The sequence below is a fragment of the Dendrobates tinctorius genome, unplaced genomic scaffold (assembly GCF_039654945.1).
Source record: "Dendrobates tinctorius isolate UK_male_01 unplaced genomic scaffold, ASM3965494v1 ptg000010l, whole genome shotgun sequence".
Lineage (NCBI taxonomy): Eukaryota > Metazoa > Chordata > Amphibia > Anura > Dendrobatidae > Dendrobates > Dendrobates tinctorius.
In genome coordinates this window covers 16,915,631-16,935,758 of record NW_027361678.1, presented here as the reverse complement: position 1 = coordinate 16,935,758, position 20,128 = coordinate 16,915,631, and the positions used below count along the sequence as shown (strand labels likewise).

General features: G+C 47.5%; 1 long non-coding RNA gene across 1 annotated transcript in view; it reads right to left on the bottom strand.

The window, feature by feature from the left end:
• Window positions 1-20,128, bottom strand: part of LOC141097928 (uncharacterized) — a 162,601-nt gene that overhangs the window by 49,431 nt on the left and 93,042 nt on the right. Inside the window, exon 2 of the long non-coding RNA XR_012234096.1 lies at window positions 16,880-16,965. This is a non-coding gene — a long non-coding RNA (uncharacterized lncRNA). The remainder of the gene's footprint in view (window positions 1-16,879; window positions 16,966-20,128) is intronic.

Here is a 20,128-nt window from a genome sequence, read left to right as displayed (position 1 = left end):
GCGCTGAGTCTAATCTAAGTCCCTGTACACATTCGTAATATCAGAGGGAGGGGATCTTAATGAGTCATTCGCAGGTTCATACATCCATCATCATTCACACAGTAGCAACTAGAGACTATACTAGCGCATGGCCGAACGGTCATGCACGCTCTTTATAGCCGGGACCTTCCGGAAGCTTCCAGATCTCCGAGATGGACCAATGAGATCTGGAGCAGGACCTGGGCACATGACTCCCGATCTCCAGTGGGAGATCATCTCGTGAGCATGCACAGTTGGAGAACAGAGGGACTTAGTCTCTGGAGCGATCTGCTGCAAAGCAATCTCCTCTGCGGGAGATAGACAGCAGGAGACCGCAGAATGTGAGGCTCTGGATTCCTGCAGAGCAGATGCAGGAACCTCGACACCTAACATTACCCCCCCCTCCTAGGGCCCCCTCCAATCTGAGCCTTCCAATCCACCACCTTGTGCCCATCAGAGGCATAGGCCTCAGACTTGTCCGAAGGCAAGTCTGATGTCCCGGCAGGTGACACGGAAAACTGGGACACGTGGAAGGTATCAGAAGTGGCAAGATCACCAGGTTTAAGAAGGGACACGTGGGAGACAAAGGGAGCGGAAAAAATGCCAGGAGCAGAAGTTGAAGTGGAACGTCGCAGTGTGTCAGCGGGCGTCATCACTCTCAGTTTAAGGAAGCTATTCCGAGCACAAGAGGCACATGCCCGAATATATTTTTTAGTGTCCCGAGCCCTGTGCGGCCACCAATAAGACCCTGCCAGGAGTTTTGTGGTCTGCATGTAGCCACAGTGACCACCCGCCTGGGACGCATGTGCCCACGCGAGAACCTTCTGCCGAAGGCGAGGGGGGACAAAGGTCTTGCCCGGCGGCACAGAGTTTGGCCATTGCGGGGCCCCATTATCCTGGGGATCAGAGTGCAGACAGTGGTAACCGCAAGTGGAACTTAGTGCCGGACGTGCCTCGAGGCTGGCGCGAGACACCTCCATGGGCTCTGGGAGTGAACACTGTGGCTCGGGTAATTCCAGAGGTTCAAAAAGGTTGGGAGCCGAAGAAACCTTCCGTCTGGTTTGAGCACGCTTCAGCTCGCGCTCCGAAAAACGGAGATCAATGTGGGTGGCAATGGCAATCAGCTCCTCCAGACTTACAGGAACCTCTCTAGTAGACAGAGCATCCTTAACATGCTCTGCTAAACCTCTCCAAAACACAGGGATGAGGGCTTTATCAGACCACTCCAGCTCGGAAGCCAGTGTCCGAAAACGAACGGCATACTGACTAACCGAGAGAGATCCCTGAGTTAATGCAAGTAGCTGAAAAGAGGTATCGTGCGTGACCCGTGGTCCCAGGAAGACCTGCTTGATAGATGTTAAGAACTTAGCAGCGGCCCAAACCTATGGGTCACCACGCTCCCATAGTGGCATGGCCCACTCCAATGCCCTGCCCGACAGTAGGGAAACAATAAACCCCACCTTAGCCCATTCTGTAGGGAATTGCGCAGCCAGTAATTCCAGCTGGATAGAGCACTGGCTCACAAAACCCCTACAGGAGGCACAGTCGCCAGAAAATGTATTTGTCAACGGGAGGCGGGAAACTGACGGCGCAGGGGAGGACGTGGACATACGTGAAACCGCCTCTGCGATTGCCTGTACAGCAGCCTCAGTAGACTTCGCAGCTGAGATAGCACTCTCAAGAGTAGCCAACCGACCCTCTAGCTGCCGAATATACTGTAAGAGTTGCTGCTGTTCTGCCATCACTAGCCAGACCCTGGTGCTAATATAATGTTAGGAACGGTGGAACGCACTAAATAAAGTGCGTTCGCCGCTCGGGGTCCACCGTGCAGAAGGTGTTATAACTGCTGCTGAGTAATGGCAGATGTGCTATATGGCGGTATAATGCGCATGGGTTCAACTTCACCCGAAGTGCGCAAAGCGGACTCTGTTAATTCACAGAGGCGCTGTAACATAAACATACAAAAGGCTGAGCCTGTTAGTGTCACAGGTCTCAGGTAAATGAACACACGGTATCTGGTCACAGAAGCAGGACCCAAGGCAGAGGAGCTGCGTCTGTCTAGATCTACCATGCGTGCGGCGTCGCTACTGCGGACGCCAAAGAGGGATGCAACTGCAGCGCGGCGTAGGACACTGCCGCTAGACAACAAAGCAAGGAAGCAAGCGCAATGTCGGACACTAGCACTGTGGATGATGCTGTAGTGGCTTGAGGCTTGCCACATGCTGGCGCTGAGTCTAATCTAAGTCCCTGTACACATTCGTAATATCAGAGGGAGGGAATCTTAATGAGTCATTCGCAGGTTCATACATCCATCATCATTCACACAGTAGCAGCTAGAGACTATACTAGTGCATGGCCGAACGGTCATGCACGCTTTTTATAGACGGGACCTTCCGGAAGCTTCCAGATCTCCGAGATGGACCAATGAGATCTGGAGCAGGACCTGGGCACATGACTCCCGATCTCCAATGGGAGATTGTCTTGTGAGCATGCCCAGTAGGAGAACAGAGGGACTTAGTCTCTGGAGCGATCTGCTGCAAAGCAATCTCCTCTGCGGGAGATAGACAGCAGGAGACTGCAGAATGTGAGGCTCTGGATTCCTGCAGAGCAGATGCAGGAACCTGACGCCTAACAGTTATGTATACTGAAGTTTTCAGAAATTTTGTCCTATTCAGTGCTTCACAACAAAAAGAAAACTAAATGTTCACAGTTGTCAGCATGTTCTGATGCAAACCCTAAAAAAACAGTGAAATTCTAGGTTGTGGGATGGCAAAACACAAAATATGGCAATGAGGGGCAAGCCATTGTAGCCTTCCTGGGAATCTTTTTTTGCCTTTGACCTTTGCAGCCTCTGTTCCCCAATATTTGTTGATTAAATCTTGAGCGAACCCAACAGTTTTCTTCTGACAAGCCTAGGAGAGCAGCTGCAGGGAGAGATTTGTGCTGCCTCTAGGTGGGAGGGTTTGTGCTGCTGAAAGGTGGGAGATTTGTGCTGCTGCTCAACGGCTGGGAGGTTTCTCCTGCTGCTAAAAGATTGGGAGGTTTCTGCTGCTGCAGGGTGGGAGATTTGTTCTGCTACTGAAAGGCTGGGAGGTTTCTCCTGCTGCTGAAAAGTTGAGAGGTTTCTGCTGCTGCAGGGTGGGATTTTTGTGCTGCTGAAAGGTTGGGAGGTTTCTCCTGCTGCTGAAAAGCTGGGAGGTTTCTCCTGCTGCTGAAATATTGGGAGGTTTCTGCTGCTGCAGAGTGGGAAGTTTCTGCTGCTGCAGGGTGGGAGGATTTGTGCTGCTTCTGGGTGGTCGATTTGTGCTGCTGCTGCAGGGTGGGAGATTTGTTCTGCTTCTGAAAGGCTGGGAGGTTTCTCCTGCTGCTGAAAGGTTGGGAGGTTTCTGCTGCTGCAGGGAGGGATTTTTGTGCTGCTGAAAGGTTGGGAGGTTTCTCCTGCTGCAGGGTGGGATTTTTGTGCTGATACAAGGTAGGATTTCTATGCTGTTGCAGGGTGGTGGGGTTTGTGAGCCTAAAAAGGGTGGGAGATTTTTTGCTGCTGTGCTTATCTCCTACAATGATCTCTCCAGGGCAGTGATTCTTACAGTAGGAGTAAATTAGCAAATAACTGAAAATATACAATATATAGGAGACCCATTAAACTCTGGGCGCACAGCGAGCTCCAGTCTTCCTCAGCAGCACAAGTATGTTCTTAGCACGGGACTGGCTCATGACTTATTCCTTCCAAAGACCATACTAAGGACTAGGAGGCACTCATTACGGGTGGAAGAAAGGTGATTCTGACAGCTATACAGGAATGGGTTCTTTACAGTTAGAGCCGTCAGAATGTGGAATGCCGACCACAGGAGGTAGTAATGGCCGATACGATAACGTCTTTTAAAAAAGGTCTGGGCGATTTCCTTGATACACATAACATTGGGGTTATAGTTAAATTAGTGACGCAATGTACAATAGTTGGAGGAAGGTGGTCCACCTGATGGACCGTCGTCTTTTTTCAATCTATGTAACTATATAACTATATGAGGTATGTGTTGATCTCGCCCTGATCTTCGCTTCCATTGTTCTCCGATCTCCATCAGAACCTTCAGATACAATAAGAAAGTTTTTCATCTCCAGTTAACTCTTTCATGTCTGTATCGACTGGAAATCCTCCAGACATGACTTTCTCTGTTTTCTTCTGTTTTCGCATTCAGTCCTCATTATTTTTCTAACATCTGAGGAATGTGTAACCTCACACTGAATCCCACAAGTGCTGAATCCGTGAAGATCGGCTCCAGCAACTTTAGAAAGAAACTTTGTTGTTTAATTTATGGAAATGTATCTGATGTGTTTAGCGCTGAGGCCGGCGCCTGCTCTGTGTTACCCCAATGGTTTGTGACTTACAGACAGGCCTGGGGGGCACTTCTGATACAGGGCAGACCACGGTGTGTGCAGCTGGCATGACGTCCCAGCATACTATGAGGGTCTGTCATACAGAATTCTGGGGGTTACCAGATTCCAGGGCATTCATGGGTCTTATGGCTCAGCTGTAAGTCGTTACAATGTATCACTGCCTCTCATCACTCAGCCCCCTAATAACAAGGGGGAGTGCTGGCACAGTGCCCTCCAGGAGCCTCGTGAATGGGGGACACCTGTACCCTGTGATGTCAGCGGTGACCTCACTCTTCCATCTAAACACCATTAAGCAGGGCAGTAAACAGTTTGGGGGAAGCTTTTATGCTGCGGGTGGCACACAGATGGGATAAAGTGCACAGCACATCCGGCATGTCAGCTGTTTTCACTTTTTTTCACCTTCTAAACAGCATTTTTAAGTAGGATTAACCTCCAGATTATACAATGAATCAGTGCAAGTACTATGTAACAATCAACAAGAACAGAAGTGATTAGTGCTGTTGCTGTCTAGAATGGATTCCAGTGTGCCAAACCCTCAGCTGTGAGAAGTTTTGGTTTAGGATTGTTTTTTAGTCTCTGAATCTGAGCAAGAATTTAACTCAACGGTTCAGTGAAAAAGAGGAGAAAAAATTGTGAAAATGGTGAGAAACAAACACAAAAAAGGCAGTTGAAAAGGAACATTCACATTGTGTTACACTGACAGAGTAGACAGGAATAATTATTTTTTGCTTGAATCCTGTACATACAATGCTATGTGCCCGTTTAGAGCCGAGCTCAGCTAATACCGGTGTTATGAGGAGTGATGTAGCACAAAGAGTTGTCAGAATGGAAAGTGCGGGAGATGCAAGGTGCTACCTCTAGTTAGACCCCGGGGCTGTGGAAGTTGACTCAGCCGGACTGGCGGGCAGGCTGGTACTGCAAGTAGCAGAGAACTAAGCAGGAGATGAGTGGCTGGTGCGGGTATTTGGGCAAGAACTAGCACGGAGAGATGCAGGTAGTGCAGGTGTTGTCCCGGTAGGAGTGGATAGACACGTAGGGCACTCTGAGGAGACAAACTGGTATTAGCGAGGTGCAAGTAGAGCATGAACATACAGATACAAGGAACCTGAGAACTAGCAACAGGAAACACTTGCTGCTCAGGCACCTCCCTTAGGTTAGAGGTGCCAGAAATAGTGCGAGACAATCACCCACTGGCTAAGACCCTCTTTATGAAATGGTATGCTGTCTCTTTAAGAGATCGGGAGCGTGCGCGCCCTTAGAGTCATGCCCAAGACCTGCGGAACGCATGCCGAGACCAGTAAGTGGCAGCAGAGGTAGAACACGTGGAATCCGGGATGGAGGCATTGGCAGAGGGCCCCGACAGGTAACGGGAAGTGGACCGGGCATGTGTATGGCGGCGTCCCCTCAGGGGAAGGGGACCGGAACTATGCAGCGGCACCGGCGTTATACTGTCACCAACAATAGCTGTCAACAAGTTTACATTTGTAAGAGAGGAGCTGATGTACTGAGCAGGGGAGGAGCTGATGTACTGAGCAGGGGAGGAGCTCATGTACTGAGCAGGGGAGGAGCTCATAGAATCATAGTATGGTAGAGTTGGAAGGGACCTCCTGGGTCATCTGGTCCAACCCCCTGACCCAAACAGGATTCACTAAATCATTCCAGACAGATGTCTGTCCAGCCTCTGTTTGAAGAATTCCATTGTTCATTCTGCTGATGACCTGAGGTTAGCATCCTCAATAATCAGAACCTCCCACTCCCGTCTCCAAGACTTTACACGTGCTGCACCAATTCTTTGGAATGCACTTCCCAGGTCAATACGATTAGTCCCCAATCCCAACAATTTTATGCGTGCCCTAAAAACGCATTTATTCAGACTTGGCCTTCCGCCTCAACACATTAACCTAATCGATCTCTGTGTGGCACAGTCAAAAGTTTTACCATAACCATGTTCCCCGCATCATGTTCCCACAAGCTTTATGCATCTATCAGCCCTCTGTGTCTGTACTGTTACACACTCAGCATTAAGGCTGGTCCGAACAATGAAGGCAACTGTTACCACCCACCTTTCGTGTCTACCTCTTTCCTCATAGACTGTAAGCTTGCGAGCAGGGTCCTCATTCCTCTTGTTATCTGTTATGATCTATGTGATTATTGCTATGCTGTAATGTCTATCGTCTGAAATGTAAAGTGCTGCAGAATACGTCAGCGCAATATAAATAAAATTACTATTATTTAATTATTATTGTACTGAGCAGGGGAGGAGCTGATGTACTGAGCAGAGGAGCTCATACACAGGAGAAAAGTTCATGTACTGAACAAGGGAGATGCTCATCCACAGTAGAGGAGCTCATATACTGAGCAGGGGAGGGGCTTATGCCCAGGAGAAAAGTTAATGTACTGAGCATGGGAGAAGCTCATGTATTTAACGGGGGAGGAGCTGATGTACAGAAAAGGGGAGGAGCTTATGTGCAGGGAAGGAGCTCATGTACCAAGTAGGGGAGGAGTTCATGTATTGAGCAGAGGAGGAGCTCTTTTATTGAGCAGGCGAGTAACTCATGTGCAAGGGAAGGCCTGTAACAGAGGAGCTCATGGACAGTACAGGGGAAGAGCTCACACTCAGTGCAGTGGAGACGTTCATATGTAGGGGAGGAGCTCACTGAGCAGGGGAGGAGCTAATGTGCAATCATGCAGGGGAGGGGCTCATGTACAGTGTGGAGGAACAACTCAAACAGTGCAAGGGAGAAGCTCATGTTCCATGTAGGGGAAGAGTTCATGTGCAGGGGAGGAGCTTATACACAGTAAGTGTTACATAATGTGCAAGGGAGGCTTTCATACAGTGCAAAAAATGAGCTCATGTGAGGGGGAGGAGCTCATGTACCGAACAGGGGAGGGGCAATGTGCAAGGGAGGATTTCATACACCATGCAAAAGAGGAGTTCATATAAGGGCAGGATCTCATGAGAAGCTCATACACTGTGTATCAAATACTATGTGCAGAAGCAGAGATAGACAAGACCTCTGTATAATTACAATATATGGGGCCCTTTGCAGTCCAGTAGCTCATCACCATGCCCAATTTCATCTACTTTGGTAGTCGCCACCTTAACTCTTGAGCCGTTGTGCTGCTGCCCGGGTTGCACTAATGGTATGTCTGATTCTGTTATGTGGGTGACGGGTCCATACACTGAGCAGGGGAGGAGCTTAAATACTGTGCAGGGGAGGAGCTTAAATACTATGTAGCAGAGGAGCACATATATTCTTTAGGGGGACTTAACACTTTGTGGGGGTGGAACTAAAGTTTTCCTTTCAGAGCTGTTCAGCAAAATCTATTTGGGTTACAAGAGGTCATGCAAAATACATTTTCATTATTATTATTTTGTGTTTTTGGTGCTTTTTCTTGTCCAAAAACCACAGAATGTGGAAATGAAAGTCTGCGCTGTAAACAGTCTGCTGATGTATAAATGTAACATTTGCTGGTTGACACGTTGTATTTACATTACTTCTCCGCTATGACTGAATTGTTTGGGTTTGTGCAGCTCAGAAAAGCGAGAAACGTGACGTTCATGTAATAAGTTTAATCAGTTTCATTGCATTGTAAAAATATTTTCAGGGTAAAAAATTTGAATGGCTCAAGAATGTGCCAGAGCCGCACAAAACCGAGACCTGAGCGGATCCTTCCTCCCACTGCTCTGCGGCACGGCGCTGGTTAATGTTCGGCACAGGATCAAATAAAACTCAATATTTCCTCGCAGCCTCGGAGCAGAGATTGATCTATTCAATTTAAAAAGTTATTGTGGCGCTTTCCTGGGGTCGCTGACTGGTGCCGCCACTTATGGAGGAAGATATTTGTTACCAGCATTTCCAACTCATAATCAAATCGCCGCTGATTGGTGGTGAACGCCATAATGTGTCCAGACAATCGGCAGATTCAGGACAATTATCAATGACGGGTTTTGTCACTGGCTAAGATGGCTGAATTTCTATAGTGGTGATTTTACAAGGGTAAATTGGTGTCTCATTTGGTGCCTGAAACTGCTTTCCCAATATACAAAGATTCAGTGCGCAGGGCACAAACCAGCCGCAGAATCAGGAGCCGATCTGCTTTGGGTACCCAGAGAGATCGCGGCAGATACCAGAAGCTCATGGGGCACAATGCAAAATTTGGCTTTCAGGGGCGTAAATATTCTCAGGACCCCACATCAGAATGAAGCCCCACTTGTCTACTCCAGCCCTCACGCATGTGCACCCTTCTGAAGAGGCCACTTTTTTATTTAAACAAATGATGTACAGGACGGGCAGATGATATACTTCTATATCCGTGTAAACAATTGCATAGGTGGATCACCCGCGTAGTGTTAGATGTACAGTAGTGTTCAAAATAATAGCAGTCTGTAGCTACTTTACAGAAAGTAACATTGGGCTGTTCTAAAAAATACCAGTGTCTGCATTTGTCTTTACAAATTCACAATATACTATTTTTGTGGATTTATCATTCCTGTGAATCACTAACCTTATATTTAGTTGTTACCCACAGTTTTTTAGAACAGCTTTACATCTATGTTGCATAGAGTCACCCAACTTCTGACCCCGGTCACTGTTATTTCAGCCCAGGATGCTTGGACAACATCTCACAATTTTTTGGCATTTGTTGGCTTTGCCTCAGAATCTGCCTTTTTGACGTCACCCTACAAGTGTCCTATCGTATTGAGGTCCGGGGATTGGGCTGGCCACTCCATAACCTCAATTTTGTTGGGCTGAATCCAAAGATTTTGCTGGTTTACTGATGTGTTTAAGGTCGTTGTCTTGTTGAAACCCCCATTTCTAGGGCATAGCCCCTTCAGTGTAAGACAAAATGACCTCATCAAGTATTCTAATATATACAAACTGAACCATGATCCCTGGAATGCGGTAAATAGGTCCGACACCAAAATAAGTGAAACATGCCCAGATCATGATGCCTTCACCACCATGCTTCACTGTCTTCAGCATGTACTGTGGCTGAATTCAGAGTTTAGGGGTCGTCTGACGAACTGTCTGCAGCCCTTGGACCTAAAAAGGACAATTTTACTTTCATCAGTCCACAATATGTTTCTCCATTTCTCTTTAGGCCAGTTGATGTGTTCTTTGGCAGATTGTATCCTCTTCAGTATATGTCTTTTTTTCAACAGTGGGACTTTGCGGGGACTTCTTGGTAAGAGATTAGTGTCACACAGGTGTCTTCTGTCACAGTCCTCACAGGTAACGTGAGACTGTCTGTGATCATCCTGGAGCTGATCATCGGCTGAGCCTTTGCCATTCTGGCTATTCATCCATATGAATGGTAGTCTTCCGTTTTCTTCCACGTCTCTCTGGTTTGGCTTTCCATTGTAAAGCATGGGAGATCATTTTAGCTGATCATTGTCTGCACTTCTTTATACGTTTTACCCTCTCCAATCAACTTTTTAATCAAAGTACGCTGTTCTTCTGAACAATGTCTCAAACGACCCATATTTCTCAGGTTTCAAGGGGAAATGCATGTACACCTTGTCCTGGATTCACCCTTCGGTAAGGGCCCCCTGATTCACACCTGTCTCTTCACAGAATGATTGACCTCATTGATTGATCTCCACACTGCTGTTATTCTGAACACTTTCCCCTTTCAATTCATTATTCCAATACAAAACTGCTTGTATATCTGCTATACAGATGGAATGAAACCAATTAGAAGAGACCAATCTAAGGGTACTGTTACACGTAGCGACGCACCAACGATTCCGACAATGATACGATCTGGCTAAGATCGTTTGTGCATCGCTAGTAAGCAGTCATACAGGCCGATCTTCATAACGACGCATCAGCGATCAGCGATGTCACTAACGACCACGGCGATCGTTGGTACTGTGTCACACACTGTCTATAATAGCGATTCAGACTTTGAATAGGCGTCCTTCAGCGCTATCTATATGAGTTCGGAGTCGCCAACGAGGTCGCTCGTCGTTGATAAGGGGCGTCAAACACAGCGATGCATGCTGGTCAGCATGATGCCAGCGATCAAAAAATGATCCTGAACGTTCGCGCACGATCAGCGACATCGCAGCTGGGAGCCGGTCGTTTCCGCGTGTCACACTTAGCGAGATCGCTAGCGATGTCGCTGTTGCGTCACAAAATCGTTGTCGCTTCAGCGATATCGCTAGCGATCTCGCCGTGTGTAACGGGGGCTTAAACCAATATGAACAGCTTGAATATGTGGTCCTAACATAATGTAGATAATTGTGAATAAAATACATTTATTGTAAATACAAGTTGGTACGTGGTGGCAGAGGAGAAACAACACAGATTAAAACAAATAACAACAGACCTAAAAGGGCTTGAAACAAATGCATGGCAGGACCACCACCAAAGCCAATTACTAGTTTACAGTTGCTTGTTTAAACTTAATGTTTATATATTAATCAGATGGAACAAAAGTTGTTGAAGGTATTTTTAGATGAGTATGTAGTACATGTGTTTGGGCACGGGTTAGTATAACAAATAACTCAAAGTAACCAATATGTAGGTACCTTCGAAGGTATGCACCAAAATGCGCGTCGGGGTGAGCGCTACATTCTTGGACCTTTCATTCCCAGGTATGTTTTCACCAATCTCTCTAACCATGATTGATCAATGCCATATACATAGACATTGATGGACTGTGCAATGATATAGATGGGGATGTGCAATACAATGAACACCATCGTTACTTTTTAATAGGCTAAAGGTTTGTGAAATTAAACATAATAAGCTTACCATACACAATTTGGTTACTTTGAGTTATTTGTTAGACAAAAGGCCCCGTCTCACATAGCGAGATCGCTAGCAAGATCGTTAATGCGTCGCCAATTTGTGACGCAACAGTGATCTCGCCAGCGATCTCGCTACATGTGACACATAGCAGCGACCGCCCCCCCCCGCTGGATATCATTGATCGTGCAGGAATATCCTGGGCCAGCGCGCATCGCGGTGTTTGATCGCTGGATCGTTGCTGCGTCGCTGAAGAGATCTGCCTGTTTGGCAGCTTACTAGTGATCATTTAGCAATGCACCAGCGATCCCAACCAGGTCGTATCATTGTCGGGATCGCTGGTGTGTCGCTAAGTGAAACGGGGCCCTAAACCGTGCCCAAACACATCTAAAAATACCTTCAGCACTTTTTGTTCCGTCTGACTGATAAATAGGCATTAAGGATTAAACCAACAACTCTAATACTGTAAACTATTATTTGGTTTTGGTGGTGGTCCCGCCATGCATTTCTTTTAACCCCTCTTGGGTCTGTTGTTAATTGTTTTAATGTGTGTTTTAAAGGTATTTTATTCACAATTATCTATGTTCAGACCACTTATTCGGGCCGGTCATATTGGTTTAATTTGAAAAGGCTAATTGCATAGATGAATTTCTAAATTTCCAGAGGAGCACAGCATGGCCCAAAAGTCTCCTCACGTTGGATTGGCGCTTTTTCACAAGGAGAAACGTGTTCCCCCTTAGACATACAATAAAAACATGATCTGCCTTTTACTGAATGACCCCTGGAGACCCTCAACCCAATGGGAAATCTATACCATGCAACACTTATAATACGGGTGTCTTCTCAGGTGGCCGAAGAGCATTGTGTCCCCTTAAGCACCAGGACCCCGCTACATCTGCTAAGTCTACACCTCACTGTATACTTCCTAACCCCGGGATGAGTGTCAGTGCACATAATCCTACAAGGTGAAACCTTTATACAGTCTCCTAGTTTATATTCACCCCATTCTGAGCCAGTCCAGAACGCGTCAACGCATCTTTTGTTCTCTCCCCTGATCCAATGTAACACTTTGTGCTTAGTAATGTGGTTACACCACGGCTGATGTCACCGGGACGCCATCTGTGACTGATGATGAGCTCAGCTCAGATCTGTGGATTATTGCAGACCTGTTTATATTGGGGTGAGATAAAGGGGTCCCGGAGCATTCCAGTGTGTGCCTGGCTCTGGGGGACTGGTGCCACAGGCCTTGCTGCCACTGAGCTTCTTGTAGTTGCAGCTGGCTCCTTCAGCTCAAGTTACCGGCACCAACAGCTGAGACATCCATGGGGGCTTTGAAACGGCTTTTCTCCTCCTCTCCAGCCCTCATCTATATCCAGCTTGGGGTTAGTTGGGTTCTAGATAGAGACGGACCACCTGCCTCTCCATGACCATAGAAAATCAGGATTGTCACAGCTTCAAGGGTACTGTCATATAAAGAGGTGCCAACCTGCTCCGAGAGAAACAGCTCTCGTGCCCGATCCTGCGTAACATACTGCATAACCAAAGGAGAACTACACAAATATATACAGTATGAATACAGTCCATGCCCTAACACAAGGCGGCAAACGAGTGATGTCACCGCTGATCTCTGGTGATGGATAGGCGGCATTCTCAATGATGTCACTGCTGATCTCTAGTGATGGATAAGAGGCATTCTCAGTGATGTCACCGCTGATCTCTAGTGATGGATAGGAGGCATTCTCAGTGATGTCACCTCTGATCTCTAGTGATGGATAGGAGGCATTCTCAGTGATGTCATATATGATCTCTAGTGATGGATAGGAGGCATTCTCAGTGATGTCACCGCTGATCTCTAGTGATGGATAGGAGGCATTCTCAGTGATGTCACTGCTGATCTCTAGTGATGGATAGGAGGTATTCTCAGTGATGTCACCGCTGATCTCTAGTGATGGATAGGAGGCATTCTCAGTGATGTCACCGCTGATCTCTAGTGATGGATAGGAGGCATTCTCAGTGATGTCACCTCTGATCTCTAGTGATGGATAGGAGGCATTCTCAGTGAGGTCACCGCTGATCTCTAGTGATGGATAAGAGGCATTCTCAGTGATGTCACCGCTGATCTCTAGTGATGGATAGGAGGCATTCTCAGTGATGTCACCGCTGATCTCTAGTGATGGATAGGAGGCATTCTCAGTGATGTCACCCCTGATCTCTAGTGATGGATAGGAGGCATTCTCAGTGATGTCACCTCTGATCTCTAGTGATGGCTAGGAGGCATTCTCAGTGATGTCACCTCTGATCTCTAGTGATGGCTAGGAGGCATTCTCAGTGATGTCACCGCTGATCTCTAGTGATGGATAGGAGGCATTCTCAGTGATGTCACCGCTGATCTCTAGTGATGGATAGGAGGCATTCTCAGTGATGTCACCGCTGATCTCTAGTGATGAATAGGAGGCATTCTCAGTGATGTCACCGCTGATCTCTAGTGATGGATAGGAGGCATTCTCAGTGATGTCACCGCTGATCTCTAGTGATGGATAGGAGGCATTCTCAGTGATGTCACCGCTGATCTCTAGTGATGGATAGGAGGCATTCTCAGTGATGTCACCGCTGATCTCCAGTGATGAATAGGAGGCATTCTCAGTGATGTCACTGCTGATCTCTAGTGATGGATAGGAGGCATTCTCAGTGATGTCACCGCTGATCTCTAGTGATGGATAGGAGGCATTCTCAGTGATGTCACCGCTGATCTCTAGTGATGGATAGGAGGCATTCTCAGTGATGTCACCGCTGATCTCTAGTGATGGATAGGAGGCATTCTCAGTGATGTCACCGCTGATCTCTAGTGATGGATAGGAGGCATTCTCAGTGATGTCACCGCTGATCTCTAGTGATGGATAGGAGGCATTCTCAGTGATGTCACCGCTGATCTCTAGTGATGGATAGGAGGCATTCTCCGTTATGTTTTACAATACTTTGATACACTTTGGCTTGGACACAATAGCGTCACTTCATTTACCGGCAGTGAGATCTTCATTGTCATTTCTGTGATCCTCTCGGAGATTACTGCACTGAGTTGATGGCGGCCTTGCCTTTTGGTTAATCGAAGTTATGATCCATTTATCAATCTCGTTATATGTTAGTAATCCAGGACTATTGTCTCAGGTTTTTTTCCTTCATCTACGGTGTTTTTCTGGCGGGCTTTGAAGACCCCAATCTCCTGCTGTTCTGCACAGGACGCCGAGACTTTATTTGATTTCTTGATGGTGCGGCCCAGATAATATTTAGGAGAAAACAAGATTTTCTCCAATTCCTGCGCTGGTCAGAGTAAAATGCCGCAAAGACACATCTGTTTAGCTGATAGCTCGGAGCAGAGGAGGCGCGAGCCACGACAAGCCTCTTATCACTAATTCTCACTTATATTGACTCAGCAGCGCAGCAGAAGGGGCGATCTGTCAGTCTGATCAAACCACACACAATGGGGGATTTTTCCATTAGAGGGGCACGTGGGGGGGTCCGGATCGTCTTACTGGATGTGGCAGCTTGTCACTTAGCAGAATCTTATTTAGTCGCTGTTGATCTCCCACGTCTTTGCCAATAGGTTCAACCAATTTATCAAACTTTTAGGCATTTCTGACAGTTCATGATCAAAGGGCAGTGAGTCAGTGAAGACAGGAGAATGCGTGCACAATAGCTGGAAATATGGAAGTATTACGGTGATGGTGGACACACATGTCAAAAACTAAATCAACACGTTCAGAGGAATGCAAGTTATTCTATGAGGTCAGAGCTGCAGAAATTGAATGTGGGTCACTAGGGGGTATATATAGTGCCTGGACCCTGACATCCAGTAACATATATAACGAAGGCACCCTGGGTAGAGACAGCAGCTAGTGCCATCCTCTGTGGTATATGGTGCCCGGACCCCGGCATCCAGTAACATAACGAGGGCACCCGGGGTAGAGACAGCAGCTAGTGCCATCCTCTGTGGTATATAAGGTGCCTAGACCCCGACATCCAGTAACATATATAACGAGGGCACCCGGGGAAGAGAAAGCAGCTAGTGACATCCTCTGTGGTATATATGGTGCCCGGACCCCGGCATCCAGTAACATATATAACGAGGGCACTCGGGGTAGAGACAGAAGCTAGGGCCATCCTCTGTGGTATATGGTGCCCGGACCCCGGCATCCAGTAACATATAACGAGGGCACCCAAAGAAGAGACAGCAGCTAGTGCCATCCTCTGTGGTATATATGGTGCCCTGACCCCGGCATCCAGTAAGATATATAACGAGGGCACCCAGGGAAGAGACAGCAGCTGGGGCCATCCTCTGTGGTATATATGGTGCCCGGACTCCGGCATCCAGTAACATATATAACGAGGTCACCTGGGGAAGAGACAGCAGCTAGGGCCATCCTCTGTGGTATATATGGTGCCCGGACCCCGCCATCCAGTAACATATATAACAAGGGCACCTGGGGAAGAGACAGCAGCTAGGGCCATCCTCTGTGGTATACATGGTGGCCGGGCCCCGGCATCCAGTAACTTATAACAAGGGCAACCGGGGAAGAGACAGCAGCTAGTGCCATCCTCTGTGGTATATATGGTGCCTTGACCCCGGCATCCAGTAACATATATAACGAGGGCACCCGGGGAAGAGACGGCAGCTAGTGCCATACTCTGTGGTATATATGGTGCCCGGACCCCGGCATCCAGTAATATATATAACGAGGGCACCCAGGGAAGAAACAGATGCTAGGACCATCTGTTATGATTGGGTCACCGAGGAGGAATGCAAGACCAAGCTAAACCACAGAAAACCAGAGAGGTTGGTAACAAAGCGGATTGCAGACCCCTGATCCTATCCACACAACTAGCAGTAGCCATGGAGCATACCTACGATGATTCTAGTCGCCTCGACACAGCCGGAGAACTAAATAAGCTTAAAGCAAGAAAGGGGAAATCTAAACTCCCTCAGAGCAGACCCCAAAGGAATAGATAGCCCCCAAACATATATTGTTGGTGAGACAAGATGAAAACACAAACGCAGGTAGGAAAATAGGCTGAGCAAATGATGGGGCCCAAACTAACTAGACAGGACAGGAAAGGAAAGACACTGTCTGCAATCACGCAAATAACCCTGCAAAAAATGCCCAACACGTCTGATAGAAAAATTACTGAAGTCACTAGACTTCGCCCACTATATCAGCATTCTGGTGGTATATTCTGAAAACAGAACCCCGGCATACAGTGACGTATATAACGAGGGCACCCGGGGAAGAGACAGCAGCTAGTACCATCCTCTGTGGTATATATGATGCTCAGACCCCGGCGTACAGTAACATGTAACGAGGGGACCCAGGAAAAAGACAGCAGCTAGTGCCATCCTCTGTGGTATATATAGTGACTGGACCCCGACATACAGTAACATAGAGGCGACATTTATCAGCCCTGTCCCCAATGATATATACAGTCCCTCATCCTCAGTACATAGTGATCTGTGCACAGTACGGCAGGTGGCGGTAGCAATGGTGCTCGGTGGTTTATCTTGTGCTGATGTCATTGATACATGTGGTTTCCACTTTCTTCACTGCACATCTCAGTCTCTAATAGGAAACTGTCAGCATTGCATAAAATGATCGCTGCCCTTTCAACAAACTTTTAAAAATTAATAGTTTTGGTGAAAACAAGAAACTGTAATATACCTTATCAGAGAAGTTTGTTTCTTTCTCCACTTATAAGCCACTTCATCTCTTTCCCTTCTGACACCTGAACGTAGGTATCTTCCACCCTGAAAAAAAAAAAATTATGCTTAAACCATTTGACTAAAGACAAGATGGATTGCCATAATAGTGAGGTGTCAGGTTAAACCTCCAATTAAAACCTGTCAGGAACACCGCACTGCACTTGCTCACTGAGCCAGTGCGTGTGTTATGAGTAAGAGACACTGTGCTCTAAGATACCTGTGGAGCAGGCAGCAGCGGTGAAGATGCGTGCTAGACCAACAGGACCTGAAGCACGTGACTGCTGGGGGCGTGGCCTAAGCTCCAGAGAGCTAGGAGCTGTAGGAAAACTCCTAGAAGGGTAACTACGGGACGACGTTACCAAGGGGCATAGACAGAGACGTAAACAGAACAGGCCGGGGTCAAAGTACGAGATAGCACGATAGTACCAAAGGATTAGACAGAACGAATAGTCAGGACGTATCAGCAATCAGGAACCAGAGAAGCAGATACACAGTACAGAATCAAGCGACAAACTCACAACAGGGGACAGAACCGGTCAGAACCATATAAGCAAGCTAGAAGACAATCAGAAGGCACAGGCACACAGGGGTAACCACACTCGACCAAAGGCAAAAGTATAACTGATGGGGATTGGAGTTTCCCAGGGTTATAAGAAGCTCTCCTTGAACCAAAGAGAGGCCACAATAATTAACCCCAAGCGTGCAGGTCAAAGCCTGCACTGGGCTCAAGACATTAACCACTGACGTGTAGGTCAAAACCTGTACTGGGATCATGACAGTACCCCCCTCTCAACGGAGGGTCTCTGGACCCCCAGGCTTCCCCGGGTATTTGACATGGAAAGCCCGAATCAGGCGATCTGCATGTACAGAGTGAGCAGGGACCCACGAGCGTTCCTCTGGTCCATATCCCTTCTAGTCGACCAGGTACTGAAAGGAGCGGCGCACCCACCGAGAGTCCACAATTTGTCCGACCTCATACTCCAAGTGACCCTCCACCAACACTGAAGGAACAACAAGCTCGGAGTCCTCCTTGACAGACCCCACGGGTTTCGTCAGCGATTTATGGAACACATTGGATATTTTTAAGGAGGCGGGTAGAGGTTGACTATCTCCACAATCTCATACGGACCAATGAACTTTGGTCCCAATTTAGCTGATGGTACCTTCAAGTTGATGTTACGTGTGGAAAGCCAAACCTTCTCTCCCACCTGAAACATGTGTCCCGGGGCTCTTTTTTTGTCAGCAAAATATTTATACCTCCCCTGGGCCCGAGAGATATTACGCTGAACTTCAGGACAGAGGTTTTTTAACCGTTGAACGGATTCAACCGCCCCTGGACAACCGGAATCCACCCATGAAAACTCCCCAAAATGAGGATTAAACCCATAATTGACCAGGAATGGGGGACATGTTGGTGGATTGTTTCACCCGGTTGTTAAAAGCAAACTCCGCCAACGGTAACGCATCACACCAATCCTCCTGTCTGGTGGAGGTCAGACACCTAAGAATCTGTTCCAGGGATTGATTGGTGCGTTTTGTCTGACCGTTACTCTCCGGGTGATATGCCGAAGAGAAGGAGAGTGAGATGCCCAATTTCTTACAGAATGCCCTCCAAAATTTGACCACAAACTGAACACCTCTGTCAGACACAAAATTCAGGGGTACCCCATGCAATCGGACCACATGCAGCACAAACAACCTTGACAATGTTTCTGCTGAGGGTAATGCTGCCAAGGGAATAAAATGGGCCTGTTTCGAAAACCTGTCCACCACCACCCAGATCACAGTATTGCCCCTGGAAGGTGGAAGACCCGGTAATAAAGTCCATGGAGAGATGAGTCCATGGCCTATCAGGAACCGGTAAAGGTATGAGTTCCCCAGCAGGCCGGTTATGCGAGCTTTTGGAACGGGCACAAACTTGACAAGCAGAAATGAATTTCTCAACATCGGACCCAAGTGAAGGCCGCCAAAACCCTGGCTACTGCCTCTCTAGTGGCCATGATACCGGGATGAGCACTCTGCCTAGACTCATGAAACTCCTGCAGAAGTCTAGGCCGCAGTAAATCTGGAACTAACAATTTATCTCCAGGCTTGGCCGCCGGAGCTAGGAACTGGGCCCTCAAAATTTCTTGTTCCAACTCTGACGAGACCCAGCCACTACCACCCCCGGGCAAAGAATGGAGGACGGCGGCTCGGGGGGAGACACCGGGTCAAAACTTCTGGACAGTGCATCCGCTTTAACATTTTTGAACCCTGGTCGAAAAGTAATGGAGAATTGAAAGCGTGGAAAAAAAGTGACCAACGACTAGGAGTAAGCCTCTTAGCAGATTTCAGGTATGCCAAAATTTTGTGATCAGTGATAACAGTAATAGGGTGAGCCGCCCCTTCCAAAAAGTGCCTCGATTCTTTGAATGCCGGCTTGACCACAAGAAGTTCTCTATTGCCTACATCATAGTTTCTCTCGGTGGATGAGACTTCTTGAAGAAGAAGGCACAGGGTTTGAGATTAGTAAGGGTGGCCACACCCTGGGTCAACACTGCCCCCACCCCTACTTCAGAAGCATCCACCTCCACAATAAATGGTTTGGACGGGTCTGGCTGAACCAACACCGGGGCGGACATGAAACATTTCTTAAGAGCTGAGAAGGACTCCTTGGCGAGTTCCGACCAATTTTTTACATCAAACCCCTTCCGGGTAAGATCCGTGAGTGGTTTAACCACTTGAGAGAAACCTTTAATGAATCTCCGAAAATAGTTCACAAATCCCAAGAAGCGCTGGAGCCCCTTGAGATCACGAGGCTGAACCCAGTCTGCGATCGCAGGCACCTTCTTAGGATCCATACGAAGCCCCTCACAAGACACAATCAGCCCCAAAAAAGACAGTGCCTGTACGAAAAACAAACATTTTTCCAATTTAGCAAACAAGTGGTTCTCCCTGAGTCTCTGGAGAACTGTCTGTAGATGTTGCAAATGAGATTGACTGTCCGGGGAATACACCAAAATGTCATCCAAATAAATGACAACAAAACGGCCTATCAGGTCAGAAAACACAACATTGATAAAGTTCTGGAAAATAGCGGTGGCATTAGTTAACCCAAACGGCATAACCAGGTTTTCAAAGAGTCCCTCTGATGTGAGGAACGCAGTTTTCCACTCCTCCCCTTCCCGAAACCTTATCAGGTTGTAGGCCTCCCCCCGGAGATCTAATT